We start from the raw sequence: 18003 nt of genomic DNA on the forward strand, positions 1-18003 counted from the left end.
TATATGTTGTTAGGCAAATCATTCTTTCATTTGTTGTAATATTGGTTCAACTTACACTTGAAACATATTAAATTTTACCCAAATCATTCGATCAAAATATTATATTATATCCTTACATGTTAAAAAGTACACAATAAGAGAAAACTGAATTATGTATTAAAAAAATGGTATAATTATCTTATTAGTCCCTACATTTGGGGTCAATATTCAATTTAGTACAATAATTTTAAAAAAAATCAAGGTAGTTCCTTTTTTTTTAAAAAAGTATCCAATTTGGTCATTTTTGTTAACTCCCCACAACAACGTCAAGTGTTGCTAATGTGTCACAAAGAATTGCTGATGTGAACTATGAATTAAGAAACACGTGAGATTAGGTGTTGTGTGAGGTGGCAAGTGGAGGGGTTAGCAGATTAATAAAGTTCAACTTTTGGGGGTGAGGATTTTTTAATTGCAATAAGTGAGTTTAGGCAATTGGGGTTAAAGTTGAACATTGGGGTTAGTGTTTTTTTAATTGCATTTAGTGAGTTTGGGTGATTAGGGTTAAAGTGTAACATTGGTGAAGTGCGATTTGGTGCAATTATGGTGTTTGGTGGTTTGACGTGCAACGATTGTTGATTGTGGTGCAGTTTTGTGTTTGCACCCTAAACCTTTAATGATATATTTTTCCTACCCGTTAGCATGTTTAAGGAAGGAGAACATAGATGCAATATACATAGAAAAGGGAATGGTTGGTTCTAATTGTTGAAAGCTCAAAAAGTTGAAGATAGGAAGAATCTATTCCTATTGATGAAAAAAAAAATCAAAGAGAGAAAAAAAGAAAAATTCATGTTGAAAATCATGAAAAAAGTAGAAAAAAAATGAGGAAAGGTGTGAACTCAAAAGAAAATGGTTATTAGATAACTCATATGTGTCATAATTGGATTGTAGGTATGTTCTTCTTATTTAAGATGTGCATTTTGTTATCTGAAAGACCAATACTTTTTGGAAGCTTAACCTCATTATAACCCTAATAATAACCTTAAGATTCATGATTCTGATATGTTTGTGATATGAAGATAAAATGAAAAATAACTATGATTTCTTATGATTCAGTGAAAATAGAGAGAAACACTTACCTGTGAGCATATGAGAGGAAAATCCTTAATGAATTATCATTTTATTGTTTTGATTTGATCCTGGAAGTTGATTGTATCTATATTTTTCTATATTTGAATTTGGAAGCATCATAAGTTTATAATTTAATCTGTTGTTTAGTGAATTAAGTTGTTTGATATTTAAATTCAAATATATTTATTTACTTTGCTTGATGACAAGCAAGATTCTAAGTTGGGGAGGGTTGATAAGTGCCAAATTTCAGTAATATTTCATATTAAAATATAGACACTTATGAGTATTAATTGGTAAAATAAGTATAAAATAACTCCAATTTATGAATTTATACATTTACATATTTTGTGATTTTTATTTGAATATGAACGATTTATTCCCAACTTTTGTGTTAATTTCAATATTCTAGGAGATAATTGGGCAAAAAAAAAAATATACAAAGCTGAAAAGAGAAAGTTGGAATGCATCAACACTTACCAAAGCTGCCCAAACGCGCAAAAGAGCCATCTCACCACCAGGGGAGCTCACTCAAGCGAGTTATATCTCGCTTGAGCGAGATAACACCAGTGAAGTTGGGTTGGGCGACGTTTTGATCGCTCAAACGATCTCACTCTCGCTTGAGCGAGAATCCACTTAAGCCTAAGCAATTTAGGTTAAATAGGGGGCTTGAGGTACAACCCTAGTCTGCACGAATGAGAGGAAAACACCATTGAGTGACTTGTAACCCAATTAGAAGAATAAAAGGTGTGAGAAACATTAAAGAAGGTAGTCTGTTAAGGAGAAACATCCTGGATCTTCTTTTCATACTTTCCATGAGTGTAATAGTCATCATGAATGACTAATTCTACTGATAAGTGTCTAATTTCAATAATATTCCATATTAAAATATAGGCACTTATGAGAATTTATTGTTAATTTACATATAAAATAATCCCTAATTTTTTAATTTATACCTTTGAATAAAAGCATTTTATTCCCAAATTTAGTGTTAATTGCAGATTTTTAGGGAGGATTGAAGATTTGGAGTAAAGGAGAATAATTTGAGCTAAATTGAGAAAGCTGGAAGGTCCTAGAATGGAAAAAGATGCAAAGAAAAATTGAGCCTTTTTTATGTGTTATCACTTAGCCCATTAGCGCGACACAAGAAGCGACCTAACCCTAGAAAACTAGGATAAATAGGGGGCTAGAGACTCAACCCTAGGGGTGTCAGATTTAGAGGAAAACACCATAAAGCGAATTGTAACCCAATTGGGAGAATGGAAGGTGCTAGAAGTATGTGTGGCTAATTCTACCTTTTGGGATTATGAGTAATCTGCTCGAACTCTTATGTATTGAGGTGATATCTTATATTAAAATATCCATTTCTTGATTGATTATTGGTATTGTTGTTTTACTTTTAATTTTCCGTGACAAATTGAGAATCTTAAATCTGACTGGAAAGTATTTTTTGAGTTCTGACCTAAACAACAATACTTAACATATTTGAGTGCTAGGAATAAACTTGAAATAATTATGCGAGGGATCGATAGTTAGGGGACATTCTTAAGGATTTTATATGCGAGGAATCGATATAAATGATTTTTATATGGACATCGATTTCAATCATAGAACTTAATATTGACATGCTAATCAAAATACACGAGAGTGAGAGAGATGAAACCTAATCCCTATTTTTCCAATTGAAGCAATTAATTCTTTGTTTGTTTTCTTATTGATCAGTGCCAACATAACCAACTCAAAACTCTTTTTATTGTTCTGTTGTTATATTTAGCGAATATTGTACTCGATAATTCACTGTTCCTTGTGGGATCAATATCCGTCCTTAGGGACAATTATTACTTTTAACAAACACGGTGCACTTGCCGTAAAAAGTCATCATCTACCCTTTGGGATTGGGAGTAATTTGTTCAAACTCTTATGTATGGAGGTGATATCTTAACATAATATTTTGTTCTTGATTGATGATTGGTATTGCCATTTTGTTAGTAATGTTTATCTGGAAATTAGATTTGACTGGAAAGTACTTATATGCTTCTAACCCAAATGATAATGCTTAACATATTTGAATGCTAAGAATAGATTTGAAATGTTAATTGATATCAATGTCTATTGTAATGATAAGTTATTTTTATAAATATGCGAGGAATCAATATTTAGGAAACACCTTAATAAATTTATATCCGAGGATTCGATATAAATAATTTTTATACGGGCATCAATATCAATCAAAGGACATAATATTATCATGTTAATCAAAATACAAAAGAGTGAGAAAGATGAAATCCAATCCCTATTTTTCAAATTGAAGCAACAAATTATTTTACTTGTTTTTTGATTAATCATTGCCATCACAACAACTTTCAACACACTTATATTATTTTGTCGTATATTTAGTGAATATTTTACTTGATTGTTCAACTGTTCCTTGTGGGTTCGATATCCGTCCTTAGGGACACATTATTACTTTTGACAATGCGGTGCACTTGCCGTAAAAAGTCATAAGGTATTCATGTGGAGGTTGTTTAGTGTTGGAAGATAGATTGCAAATTCTGGTTGATGATGGTGGTGTAATAGATATGTTGAAAGTTGCAAATAGATATTTTAAATTTCACTTATTTTTAGTGCATGTTGTATCAGAGACAGAAGTTATGGAGGGTTCAGGTGAGGATGGGGTTGAGGGTAGGGATGATTGTGGTAAGGAAGGTGATGTTGAGGATGATGGTGGTAAGGAAGGTGATGTTGAGGATGATGTTGGTGAGGCTGATGAGGAGGAAGGGGACGGTGAGGATATTGGTGAGCATGATTGTTAGAATATATGGTTTTTAACAATGGGGGGGGGGGGGAGTGAATTGTTTAAAGGGGTTTTTGAAAACTTTTTCAGGTTTAATGAAATTCTTTGTATAAATCCAGAACAGGAATCAAGTTAGCCAATAACTCAAGCAGTTATGCAACAATACACAAAAAAACAATCAGTTGTTTCTTCGAAACAATCGGTTGTTTATATCAGATAAGCTAAAAACAGAATTAAAATGAGTTCAGGGTAAGAGAGAATCACACAAACAGCTTATACTGGTCCACTCTTAAGCCAAAAGCTACATCCAGTCCCCAGAATACCACTGGGTAATCCACTAAGTAATCAAACCAGATTACAAAACACAAACCACCAAAGTAGTGACCTTGAACCCTTCAAGAAACACACTACCTTTGGCAAACCACACCAAGAGTATTGATCTTGAACACCTCAAGAACACACAGTACTCCTTAGCAACACAACACCAGAAATACAATAGGTTTAGAAAGGATTACACCTAATCACAGTACAATCTGAATTGAATACAATTGCAATTCTATTCCACTCTCTCTTGAAAATCCAAAGCTTGATGTGAATCTTGAAATCTTAGAATCAAATCTGTCAAACTGAATTTCTCAAAGTTGTTTCTTACTTGTTTGAAAACATAAACAAACCATTTATATTTTCCAAAGATTGGTCAACGCATTTAATGAAGAAGCGTATTCAGTTAGAAAACATTTAAAATAGATTCACCATTCAAAACTGAATTTTGTAAGGATTTTCAAAGAAACAATCGATTGAAATCACGAAACAACCGATTGTTTTGGCTTGACAGTTAAGTCAACCAAACACCTTTCAACCTTTTTCAAAAACTCCTAAGAGTAAAACAACCGGTTGATTCGACAAAACAACAGGTTGTTTTTCACTTAGTTGGAAAAACACTTAATTTCAAAGAGGTTTTAATTCACATTAGTTTTAGATTCAACAAAGGAGTGGATCACACTTTATTCTACCTAGATCACACTTTATTCTACCCAGATCCCACCCAAACACAGCAACAACACCAGTCTTTCATCAAACACCTTGGATTTGGATTCCTCAAAGCACTTGATCACACTTGATCAACAATGGTGTGGAACCTCGTGGTGAGGTTATTGGTGGTGAGGAAGGTGATGGTGGTAAGGGTATTGGTGAGGTTGTTGCCAAGGAGAAGGAGTGTGATGAGGATGGTGGGCATGTGTCAGAAGATTCTTTTTGGTTAAAAGAAGTTGAATTTATTGAAGGTGAAGTTGAATTTTAGAGTGAGGTTGATAATAATAGAGATAAAGGCGAGGGTGAGACATTTGTTGAGGTTGAAGAGTTGAGGGTTATTGAGAGTAGGCAAAGGTGCAAAATTAAAAGGTAGACAAATAATCCCACAGAAGGTTATGAACCAAATTTTGCAGATGATTTGCAGAATTTGGGTGATGATGATAATGAAAGTGAAGGTACAGTTGTGCATGATAGATGGTTGACAAATAATGATTGAGAATTAGAAGAGTTAGACAACATGGATGAAGTTGAAGATGATGATGAAGATTGTTGGGTTTAAAAGGTCAATTCACCCCCCCTCTTGAACTTTGACACTATTAAACCCAACAATTGGTATCAAGAGCTAGGACTTGTATTTTAATCAAGTTTGTTTGTAATAATGTCTGAGTTTAATGTGCTTTTTGCTGAAGGATCTGCTGTTAATAGACCACCTATGTTCAATGGAATGAATTATGCATTTTGGAAAGTTAGAATGAGAATTTTCATGGAATCTATTGATGCATTAATTTGGGAAGTTGTGGTCCATGGACCTTATGTGCCAATGCAGGTTGTCAAGGATGAAGAAGTGGTAAAGCCAAGATCTGAATGGAATGAGACCGAAAGGAGGAAGGCTCAACATGATCTTGTGGCCAAGAACATCATAACCTCTGCATTAATAATGGATGAGTTCTTCAGGATATCCCAATGTAAGTCAGCTAAGGAGATGTGAGAAGTCTTAGAAGTCACTCATGAGGGTACTGAAGATGTGAAGAGGTCAAGAAAACATTCTCTCATCCAAGAATATGAACTGTTTAGAATGCAACCCGAGGAAAGCATTGCTGATGTGCAGAAAAGGTTCACTCATATTGTGAATCACCTCACTGGTTTGGGAAAAGAATTTGACAGAGAGGAACTCAACATAAAGATATTGAAGTGCCTCGACAGAAGCTGGCAACCAAAGGTGACTGCCATATCTGAAAGCCGTGATCTGTCAAAGCTGGGAACTGCTGCACTCTTTGGAAAGCTAATGGAGCATGAGCTAGAGCTCAAGAGACTCAAAGAGCAGGAAACAACAGAGAGAAAACCCAAAGGTCTTGCACTAAAAGCAACTGAACTGAATGAGATCAAGGAGGAAAAAGAAGATGCTGAAGATGATGAAACAATCAATCTTCTTACAAAAAGATTCAGCAAATTCCTGAGGAAGAAGAGCAGAGATAGGAACCAGCAGAAAAGAAGGTATCCTAAACCCAATGATTCAAATTCCTCTAATTATACTTGCTTTGGCTGTGGCAAAACAGGGCATATCAAAACAGATTGTCCAGACAATCAAGCAAAGGACAAATCTGCCAGCAAGAAATTTGAAAGGAACAAGGGAAGAAGAGTTTACATCTCATGGGAGGAAAATGAAGTATCTTCAACCAGCAGCTCTTCAACTGAGAATGAGGAAAACAATCTGTGCTTCAAGATGAAGGATGAGGAGTCAATCTCTGATTCAGTAAGTGATTTTTCTGTGGATTCAGATAACTATGATCAATTGCTTGCTGCTTTCAAGGAAACTCATGATGAAGCAAATAGGCTAGCTGTAATATGCAATAAGCAACAAAAGGTAAATAATGTGTTTGCACCTAAAGTAAAAACACTTGAGGAAGAATTGCATAAAGCCAAAACAGATTTGGTAAGCCTTGAACTAACATGCTTGCATGCCTCTATTAAAACCTGTGAAAACTGCCAAAAATTGGAAAAACAAGTGGAGTAGTTGCTGAAAACCCTTTCCAATTTCACCAAGGGAAGATAAAACCTTGAGTCTCTCCTTGGCTCACAGAATGTTGTTTTCAATAAGAATGGTCTTGGTTATACCCCTGGAAATGTAACATATGCCAAAAAGCTTTCAAGTTTTTTTGTTCCAGCAAAATCAAGTTTTTCAGCTTTTAACAGTGGCAAAAAGGCATCTCATGTAACTTGTTTTTACTGCATGAAATCTAGTCATACATCGAGGTCTTGCATTGCTAGAAAGCATCTTGTTCCTAAGAACTTAGCAAAATGGCTACCAAAGAGAAGGTTTTAATCTGTGCTGGACCCTATACTGAAAAGGGTACCATTTGTATCATTTTTACTCTGTTTTGCAGATGAACAATAAGAAGAATCAATGGTACTTGGATAGTGGTTGCTCCAAGCATATGACTGGAGATCTTACAAAATTTACTAGCTTGAAGCTCAAAGCAGAAGGACATGTAACCTATGGTGATAATAACCGAGGGAGGATTTTGGGCAGAGGCACTGTTGGAACAGGGAACTCAACAACCATTCAGAATGTGCTTTATGTAGAAGGACTCAAGCATAGTCTTCTCAGCATAAGTCAGTTTTGTGACAAAGGATACAAGGTGAACTTTGAGTCAAAAGGCTGATCTCAAGTAATTCATCTAGTAAGGTACTGTTTACTGGTAAGAGAGTGAATAACATATATCTGCTGAATATCATGGAAACTAACTCTTCAAATGAGTGTTTGCTGTCTAGAAGTGATGAGTCTTGGCTGTGGCACAGGAGGTTAGCTCACATACACACAAATCACTTGAATAAACTGAAATCTAAAGATTTAGTTTCTGGTTTACCTAACATTAAATTTCAGGACAACAGGCTTTGTGATGCTTGTGTGAAAGGTAAACAAATTAAATCCTCTTTCAAGTTAAAGGATATTGTCTCTACAAAAAATCCATTGGATGTTTTACATATGGACTTATTTGGACCATCTAGAGTTGCTAGCTTGGTTGGAAATTTGTATGCTTTAGTTCTTGTGGATGAATACTCTAGATTTACATGGACTTTATTTCTTGCACATAAACATGATGCTTACATTGCCTTTAAGAAATTAGCAAAGATTCTGCAAAATGAAAATGGTTGCTGCATTAAATCAATTCGAAGTGATCATGGGGGAGAGTTTCAGAATGCTAGATTTGAGAGGTTCTGTGAGAAGCATGGGATATCACATACCTTTTCAGCCCCTAGAACACCCCAACAAAATGGTGTAGTTGAAAGGAAAAATAGATCATTAGAGGAACTAGCTAGAACTATGTTAAATGAATCTAAGCTTCCTAAGTACTTTTGGGCAGATGCAGTCTATATTGCAGCTTATGTGTTAAATAGAACCTTAATAAGACCTATTCTTAAGAAAACCCCATATGAACTGTATAAGGGCAGAAAACCTAGTGTGAGCCACCTTAGGGTATTTGGGTGTAAATGCTTTGTATTGAATAATGGCAAAGAAAATCTTGGTAAGTTTGATGCTAAATCTGATGAAGGTGTGCACATTGGTTATGCTTTGAATGGTCATGCATATAGAGTCTTCAATAAAAGGTTGCTCATAGTAGAAGAATCAATGCATGTTGTTTTTTATGAAACTGATCGTAGCATATCTAAAACTGCTGCTGATGACCTTGACAGTAATGAATTTAAATCTGTTTTAAATCAAAATGAATCGATTCATTTTGATACTGCTGATACACATGTTATACAAGAATCTACTGCAGCTGCAGGTTTGCCAAAAGAGTGGAAAACCCCAAGAGACTTAACCCTTGATAATGTCATTGGGAACATTGAGAAAGGAGTGTCAACTAGAAAATCCTTGAACAATTTCTGTGAAGCAATGGCCTTTGTATCTCAAGTTGAACCCAAGAATCTGAATGAAGCTCTCAAGGATAACAACTGGATTTTAGCTATGCAGGAGGAACTGAATCAATTTGCTCTTAATGAGGTCTGGACTCTTGTTCCTAGAATACCTGAGATGAATATAATTGGAACAAAATGGGTATTCAGAAACAAAATGGATGAGCACGGGGTGATTACCAGAAATAAGGCTAGGCTAGTAGCTAAAGGGTACAATCAAGAAGAAGGGATAGACTATGATGAGACCTATGCACCAGTGGCTCGGTTAGAAGTTGTTAGATTGCTGCTTGCCTTCTCCTGCATCAAAGGGTTCAAGCTATTTCAAATGGATGTGAAGAGTGCCTTTCTAAATGGTTATATAAATGAAGAGGTATTTGTTTCACAACCACCAGGTTTTGAAGACCTTCAACATCCAGAATACGTGTTCAAACTCAAAAAGGCTCTCTATGGACTCAAGTAAGCTCCTAGGCAATGGTGTGAGAGGCTAAGTGATTTTCTCACCTCTCAAGGCTATGACAGAGGCACATCAGATAAGACCTTGTTCATTAAGAAGAAAGGAGATGACACAATCCTAGTACAAGTATATGTGGATGACATCATTTTTGGATCAAACAATGGAGAATTGTGTGAAGCTTTCGTGAAAGTCATGAAGAGTGAGTTTGAAATGTCAATGATGGGTGAGTTGAACTATTTTCTAGGCTTGCAGGTCAAACAACTCAAGGATGGCATTTTCTTAAGTCAAGCTAAGTATTGCAAGGATCTGCTGAAGAAATTTGAAATGGACAAGTGTAAACCAATCAGCACACCCTTCTCAACAAGCTGTCATTTGGATCATGATGAAGCTGGAATTTCTGTTGATGAAACCAAATACAGAGGACTCACAGGATCACTGCTGTATCTCACTGCCAGCAGGCCAGACATAATGTTTGCAGTGTGCATGTGTGCAAGGTTTCAATCTGCTCCTAAAGAATCACACTACAATGCTGCCAAAAGGATTTTGAAGTATTTGCAAGGAACTAAAGAAGTTGGCTTGTGGTATCCAGGTAATATTTCATTAAGTTTAATTGGATATTCTGATTCAGATTTTGCAGGTTGCAAAATTGATAGGAAGAGCACAAGTGGAACCTCTCATTTGCTTGGATCAAGCTTGATCTCATGGCAATGCAAAAAAGCAGGCTTGTGTAGCTCTCTCCACTGCTGAAGCAGAATACATTGCAGCAGGGAGTTGTTGTGCTCAAACTATATGGCTAAGACAGCAATTAAATGATTTTGGTATCTTACTTAACCATATACCTCTGTTGTGTGATAATACAAGTGCAATCAACTTAACCAAAAATCCTGTCATGCATTCAAGAACCAAACACATTGAAATTAGGCATCATTTTCTAAGGAAACACATATCTAATGGAACATGTGAGATTAAGTTCATTGGTATTGATTTACAACTTGCTGATCTGTTCACAAAACCATTGGCTAAAGATAGGTTTAATTTTCTGCTTAATGAATTGAGTATTATAAATGTCAATTGTACCTAGCAGTGAAAAATTAAATCTGTTTATTCGTAATTAAATGTGTTTATTTTCTGCACTGATATGCATTGATGACTAGGAAAAAGAAATTTTGATCTTTGACTGCTTGACTGACTTAGTGGGCATTAACCTCTGTACCTTTGACGGTTTTGGTCATGGTTATGTAACCGATTTGATGGTTTGGGTGCTCAATAAAGGTATGAGCATGTGCATCGTGACCCTAAATATTTGCTGTTTTTTTCAAAGATTCTCTGCACAAATTCAGAGCATAAAATCTTCATGCATATCCACTCATAACTGTCGTATCAACCCATTTATTTTACTATAAATCTGTGTGAATATCTGCTATCCACTTTGGCTACCTATTCTCTGTTCTCACCATTTGAAACAAGAGAAAAATTCTGGTTCAACCATGGCTTCTTCTTCAAGACAAAAACAGAAAAATAAGGGCAAGCAAACCACCTTTCAAGGCGTGCTAGAAGGTTGGTTTGCTGGAAATGAAGAAGACATCAATGCCTACATTCACGAGACAAGCAGAAAGCAGATTAACATACCCAAAGTGCTGGATTTCAACTGGCTGAAATCTGAAAAACTGGCAGAAACAAGGGCTGTGTTGAAGCACCAGAAATTGAAAAAGCTGCTGGAATTAACCGGTAATGTATATCCTGACTTGGTTAAGGTGTTTTACACTAACCTCACATTGGATGGAAAGAATGTTGTCTCTTATGTGAAAGGAATCAAGATGAAGATCACAAGTGAAGTGTGGAATTTTGTGGCTGGAATAAAGTATGCTGGACTGAAAGTAGGAAAGGGAAACACCAGTGGAATTCAAGAATTCAACAAGCTACAATACTATAAAAGCTGTATGAGGAATCCTACAGAGAGTATAAGCAGGTTCCATGCAGGCATTTGAACCTCACTCCACGCCTTGTTGCCTACATCATAGCATGGCAACTTATCCCAAGAGGTACAAACGATGCTGTTTTACATGAAGAGGATCTAATTCTTCTATATTGCATCATGAACCAGATTAAGGTAAATTGGGTTTTCATTATTAATGAACACATGCTTAAATAAAAAAGGTTGGCTGATTACCGCTTTCCCTATGCTATACTTGTTTCCAAATTGATTGATTACTTTGGTGTTGATGTTACAAATGAGAGAAACGACCCTATCAAAGCTGTAAGTGAGATTGATAATTCAACTCTCACCAAAATGGGATTTCACAAAATTGAGGACAAGTGGGTGGTTCTTAAAGGAAAGGACCCTCAAGCAGAACATGAAGCATCAAACCGCCACAATGAGGATGAGGATGAAGCTGTTCCCATGGAGGATGACTCACCTGCTACCCAATCTGTGCATGAGGAAGTTGCTGCAAATGCCATAGTTGCCTATCAATCTCCAGAATACCGAGGAGAGCCAATGTCTATGTTCGAAAGGCAAGTGTTGTATCGCCTTGATGTAATGACTATAGAACAAAAGGCATACTTTGAAACTACTCAAGCAAGGTTTCAACACCTTGATGATCAGATTGAAGGGGTTCAGGCACAACTTGCAAAGCTTTACTACAAGGATCAGTAGTCTTCTATTTTTTATGCTTTCTTTATCAATTTTCAAATCTCTGTAATGATGAACAATTTGTCTTTATCTTTTGGACTATTATGGTTATGCTTCTAGTTTTTTTTTCCCTATGATCACATGCTGTTTGATGAATCCAAAGGGGGAGAAAAATAGCTCACCATGCTAGGTGAAGCTAGCTGAAACAGGGAGTTAATTCTGCACCTTAAAACCATTTCTCATGCTATGCAATGTTTCTGTTTTTTTCTGGTTTAGTATGTGGTGCAGTGCAGGTTCTTAAAGCAACAAGAGCTATGGGGATTTGTCTCCATCAAACAGGGGGAGATTGTTGAAGATGGTTGTTGCCCCTTCAAGACATGTGTTTGATGAAGACTTCTATGTACATTTCATGTGTTTTTGCTTTGCTTTAAGTGTGTCTTAGGTAGGGCTTAGAGGTTGTTTAATAGTGGGCTTTTTGCTGAGTAACTCACCTCATAACCACTGGCCATGTGATAAGAACAAGCATAAGATTTCTTAAACTAGTTTTCACATGTTTTACAAAAAACACGTTTACTGCATAAAAATAAATCTGTTCTTTTCTAAATAAACAGATTCTTTTTTAATCTGATGCCTTCCCTAAGTCTTGTGAAAATTAGATTTTGTGCATCATGTATTTTGACTAAGTCTTCCACCTTTCAAAACGACTGGGTGTTGAATAGTTAAGTTGTTTCTGTTTTCGTTTTGAAAAATAAATCTGTTCATCTGTAAATGAATTGATTCATTTTGTCTCTGGTGCCATGTCTAGCTTAAACGTTTTTCAGTTTTATCCCAGCACCAGAATGGTTGACTAAGTCTCCTCTCTTAACAGATTCTCTAACTGCTTTTTGAAAATAAATCTTTTCATTTTATTTTCAATCTGTTCATTTATAACAGTTTTAACTGTTTTTCCAAATTCTGTTATAAGTTGGTTTTCTATAAAATGAAAACTTGTTTCTGAATTTAAACATCGTTCATACATTTGTAAAAACAAATTTTACAGCAGAGAATTAAGAGTTTACAAAGGATTAACATTTGTTCTTCAAAGATTTCGAAAATCACAAAGTGTTTGTTCTTGGTTTGGTTCCAAAAGCTTGGTGTGAGGTGCTGCTACTGTTCTAGCAATCTTGCCTACTGGTTTAAGGCAGATCTTTGTATCCTCAATCAGGTGTAGTCGTTTCACTTTTCATTTCTTGTAATAGTTTGGTTGAACACTCTTCTTGATAGGTTTTCTTGAAGAGTGTGTGTGAGCTGAAATAGGTTTTTTCAGCAAGAGTACCTAAGTTCTTGTAGGTTTCAAGAACAGTGGAAATTGTGTTTGTTTGTATTGTGATTTAGTGAATTTCACCTTGGTTTAGGTGAAGACTGGATGTAGCTCAGTTGAGTGAACCAGTATAACTGCCGTGCGTTCATTCTCTCTCAATCTCTGCAATTAAGTTTCTGCATAATTGATAAAACAGCAAAGAAATAAATCTGTTCAATTAAAAATAAATCTGTTCTTTCTGGGCACGGTTCATATTGTTCTTAATTTCTGGAAAACTGGTTGATTTCAATAAGAACACTTATAATCTGTTAAAAGCCATTAGAACAGGTTGATTGTAATAGATCACTCAATAAACTGTCAAGCCATTAATTGAACCTTAATCACTTGCTTGAAATTGAAGGTTGTTGTTTTGGTGATTCACTGTTTTTCGTTCTAATATCAGTGTGTGAGCATCTGAAAAATATATTTGCAGATCTTGTGATTAACATTGCTGCATAAACCTTTTCAAACACACAAAAGTGCTAAAATAAATTTGTTCATTTCCATATAAATTGATTTATTTTCTGTAAACTGTGTTAAACACTGTTTTTGTGAGAAGCTTTTAAAATGTCAATTCACTCCCCCTCTTGAACTTTGACACTATTAAACCCAACAAAGATATCATTAATGGTGGCAAATTGCCATCCTTTGAAATGCCCAAGAACATGGTAGATTTTTCCTGGGATCTAGGTACATACTATATGCAATGAAATATTTGAATCTAGATGCAGTTAACTTCATTTCATATTGGTTCAACAAGGAAACATATGCAGAGGTGTACAACTCAATTTTCTACCCAATCAACTGTGAACAAGTGTGGGAGAAAACTGAAATGTCAGATGTTCTGCCACCTCCCACAAAAAAGATGCATGGAAGACCAAAGAAGAAAAGAAGGTTGGAAGCATGGGAGGTAATGAAGAACAAGACCTAGTTAGGTCAAACTGGATTAAAGAAAAAATGTGGTATCTATCACAAGCTTGGCTACAACAAAAATTCTTGCACTGAAAAACCATCTCAGCCATCTCCATGTGAGGTAGGTCCATCTGACCCAGGGCCATCTAAGCCATGTCCATATGAGGCAGCTCCAACACAACCCGCTCCACTATCTCCCCCTACTTAACCAACAGATTCACAACCACGTCAACCATCTCAAAACATTACAAGGACAACAAGATCAAGTTCAAAATTTGGTAGACCCAACATTAGGCTTAAGTTATAGTCTAGGAGAGGGGGCATTTGGAATCCATGTCCGGTTTCAAATAACAGTGTATTTTAAAAAACAATTATTGTAGGCTCATGTTAATGTAGTTTGGAATAAAATATAGGTTGATGTTCATGTGGCCAATGTGCCTGGTAATTTTTTAAGTACATTGATGTTATCAGGTGGAGAATACACTTCTTATTCACATGCACTAAATACTAGTGTATGGTAATTAATTTTGGTTCATTCCAGATGGCTTTGCTTATTTGATTTATTTCATGGTTTCATTTTATATTATACAACACATTGGCTATCATTAAATTTCATTTTACATTACTTCATCCTGAAATCAAATTCTTTGATTTGCTTAAGTAATTGATTTCATGTTATACTGCACATTTGCTATCATTAAAGTTCATTTTAAATTTCTTTCTACATTTACATAATACTGAAATCAAATTCTGATATTTGCTTCATTAACTAATTTATATTACATAGCACGATTCATATATTTAAAATTCATTTTGCATTAGTTGATACTCAAATCAAAAATCAAATTTCGGGAAAACCTCAAGACATTGAACTAATACATATTACATGAACTCATTCAATCATAATCCCAAAGAAACACATATGTCATGGAATTTTAACAAAATAGACTACATAACAATGTTTATTACAAGAACAAGACACAACCTTACTAACAACATCTTAATCCACTTTCTTGACACCTTCAGACATTTTTCTAAACTACAAATCTTGTTTCTTTGTCTAACAATAATTCCATCTTTGTCATCCCCAATGTCTTCAATGCACCATTTGAAGAAATAACATTCTATGCTTCCGCCACTCCTACTATGTATTGGACAAAATGTTAACCAAAACAATTTGTATCAAATATGCATATTTTTTCATAAAACAGTTCAATACATCTCACCTTATACTTTGGACACCTCCAAAATTGTTTCCCACCATTTTTGATAATTGTTGTTGTTCTCAAAATAGCAAAATTTCCACAATCGCAAATGGGATCAACCAATGTGGTCTTGCTCCCACCATCATGGCTATAATTATACTAGTTCTGCACTCCCATCCAATTATAGTTGCATGATGATGCAGACCTATAGCCAGACATTCATGGACACTCAAGGAAACACCAAAAAATAACGAATCCTCAAAAGCGAACTCCTCCCAGCAACAAATCCACAAAAGTGAACTCCTTCAACAACCTCCAACGGACAACCTAAACTCCAACCACCTCCATTGACAGACCACCCTTCAAAAAAGTTAACAAATGGGAGAAACCCTAACCCCTAATGTTGAATTCTACTAATCTGCCAACCCCTCCACTTGCCACCTCACACAACACCCAACCCCATGTGTCTCTTAATTTATAATCCACATCAACAATTTTTTGTACCACATCAACAACACTTGACGCCATTGGGGGGAAAGTTAATAAAAAAAGCCAATTTGGGTACTTTTTAAAAAACAAAGGGACTAACTTGATTTTTTTTAAATCATTGTAATAAATTGAATATTGACCCCAAATATTGTTTGAAACTCAGTCACTTCTAACTAAACAACCAAGTGTTATTTGGAACTCAACCACTTTTGTCTAGACAATTAGGTATTGTTTGGAATGTAATCACTGTTAGCTTAAACTCTTGGTTACAAGAAGATGTGATCAAACAATCATAAGGTTTCTCACTAAAAGAGATATAATTTCCAAAGATGAATATAATATACAATTCACACTTATACATTTTTACAGAAAACAACAATGTTCATTGAATAAGTTAGGTTTGCAATAATATTTTCTTAAATGTTCATTCCACAGTTGTGTCTTCATAGATGTTACGGATTGCATTAAATGTTTTTCATGTAACATTTAATGCAAACTTTTATTTGAAGAAACATTCTGATACACAAGATAACTTATTAGACTTAGGTCGGATACTTTGATCTCGTCTTGAATTAAAGGTAGGAATGTACATGGTGGATGGACTATGCAAAGATGATAACTTGCCTTTCCTGAAAAGTTAGTCGCAAAAACAACTTTGACACGTTCTTTGCGAGATCTTCTGAAGGTGATATTCTTTGCAAGATCTTCTTGGTTGTCAAACAAGAGAACAATACTGAAAACATAGTGTATACATTTATATATTAAGGTTCTACTCTAAGATGCCAAAATCAATATCTTATTGTCTATCTTAAGTGTTCGCTTTATTAGACAAACATATGTGAGCAAGTGTTATGCGTCTCTCAAGATTTGATATAAAGATATTCATGTTTATATACTTTGTTGTAAGCACATAATCAAAATAAATTCTTTCTGTCTTTCTTGTTTTTTCTCACGCATAACCTAAGTCTTTTGAGGAAGTAAACCAACAAGATTGTTGGAGAGAATCTATGATGAAATAATTCACATCTCTATATACTAAAAAGAGCTTAACCTTTGATAAAACTTCCTTTAAGAAAACAAATTATGGATTGTAGATGGGTTTAGGGTTTAGGTTACAACATTAAGTAGAAAGAAAATGGTATGTTCAAAAGATGCAAGGCAAAATTAGTTCCACAAGGATAAAGGAGGTAGATTTCTTTAAAATCTTTCTCTTGTAGCCAAACTGCCTATTGTGAAGTATCTCTCATATGTTGTTGTTTCCAATAATTGGTTCCTCTACCAGTTGGATGTAGATAATGTTTTTCTTTTGCACGAAAAACTTAAAGAGGAGACTTTCATTAGATCACCTCCTAAGATGACCATTTTTTACTTGAGTCACAAGCTTAAAAAAATTCTATATGGCTTAAATCAACCTAATATTAGGATTCAATGCTCAATTCAAGTCTCTTAACCTTGAATACATTTAAAGCACAATATATTATTCTGTATTTGTTAAGAGAGACAATTTAACTTTTAAAAATCTATTAGATTAGTGTAGCTAAAATTAATAAAGTTAAACAACACTTGATATTTATAAATATCAAGCACCTTGGTAATTTAAATTTCTTCTCAGATTTTGGAGTTGCTAGATCCAAAAGATTTTGGAGTTGATAAATCCAAAGTTATCTCATATGGACTCAAAGAAAGTACTACTTGAAAATCATTTATGAATTCCATTTAAGTGGTTGTAAATCAACAAATTCTTTTGCCAATCCTTCTATAACATTAAGTTCTAATGAAAGAGACATCATAGTTATTCCTTCTTCTTTTAGGATATTCTTTTAGGAAATTGATTGGTATGATGTTGTATTTGACTAACAAAAAATTTGATACAGTTTTTGCTACTCAACAAATTAGTGAGTTTGTTTTTAAACCAAAGGTACCTCACATTCTTTAAGAATTCTAAGATATTTAAAAAAAATCCTAGAAACACAATTGTTCTATTCATTTTATAATGATCATAAGATTAAAAATTCTCATATTCATAACAAACTTATTATTGAATATTATGTATTGTTCGGTAGATTTTTAATCTTATAAAACTTCAAGAAACAATCTTTAGTTTCTAAATATTTGAGAGACTCA

The sequence above is a fragment of the Phaseolus vulgaris genome, chromosome 8 (assembly GCF_051622355.1).
Source record: "Phaseolus vulgaris cultivar YP4 chromosome 8, ASM5162235v1, whole genome shotgun sequence".
NCBI lineage: Eukaryota > Viridiplantae > Streptophyta > Magnoliopsida > Fabales > Fabaceae > Phaseolus > Phaseolus vulgaris.